The sequence below is a fragment of the Octopus bimaculoides genome, chromosome 1 (assembly GCF_001194135.2).
Source record: "Octopus bimaculoides isolate UCB-OBI-ISO-001 chromosome 1, ASM119413v2, whole genome shotgun sequence".
NCBI lineage: Eukaryota > Metazoa > Mollusca > Cephalopoda > Octopoda > Octopodidae > Octopus > Octopus bimaculoides.
Window position 1 is genome coordinate 192530156 of NC_068981.1, and position 552 is coordinate 192530707.

The window sequence follows — 552 nt, forward strand, 5'->3', positions numbered from 1 at the left end:
ATATATATATATATATATATATATATATATATATATATATATATACACACACACCATAAAAATACTCCTGATGCATTGGGCAATACGATATGCTTAAGTCAAATAAAACCAATATCGTAGCTGGGGCAGGTGCCCTCAGGCTGGCTCCTGTGCTAATGGCGCGTCAAAGGCACTGTCTGAATATGGTCGAAGTCAGATTCATCAGGCTGGCTACTGAGCCGGTGGCACAGTATGTCAGTACCCCCTTCACTTAAAAGCACCATCTGAACAAGCAAGATGTATTATTAGTTTAATGCTCGGGAAAAATGAAGAAGTCTTTAACGTTTTGAACATAAGTTTTCGTACAGAAAGGAATGAAGAGAGAAAACAGACGGAGAGTAAAAAATGGAAAGAGAAGAAACATGTCTAAATTGAAGGTGGCGAGATGGCAGAAACGTTAGCACGCCGGGCGAAATGCTTAGCGGTATTTTGTCTGCCTCTACGTTCTGAGTTCAAATTCCGCCGAGGTCGACTTTACCTTTCATTCCTTTCGGGGTCCATAAATTAAGTTAT

The 552-nt window shown here is 40.0% G+C and overlaps 1 protein-coding gene across 1 annotated transcript in view; it reads left to right on the forward strand.

Annotated features, from left to right (window-relative positions):
- LOC106871609 (stabilin-2) overlaps positions 1 to 552 on the forward strand; it is a 68702-nt gene that overhangs the window by 538 nt on the left and 67612 nt on the right. The window lies entirely within an intron of this gene.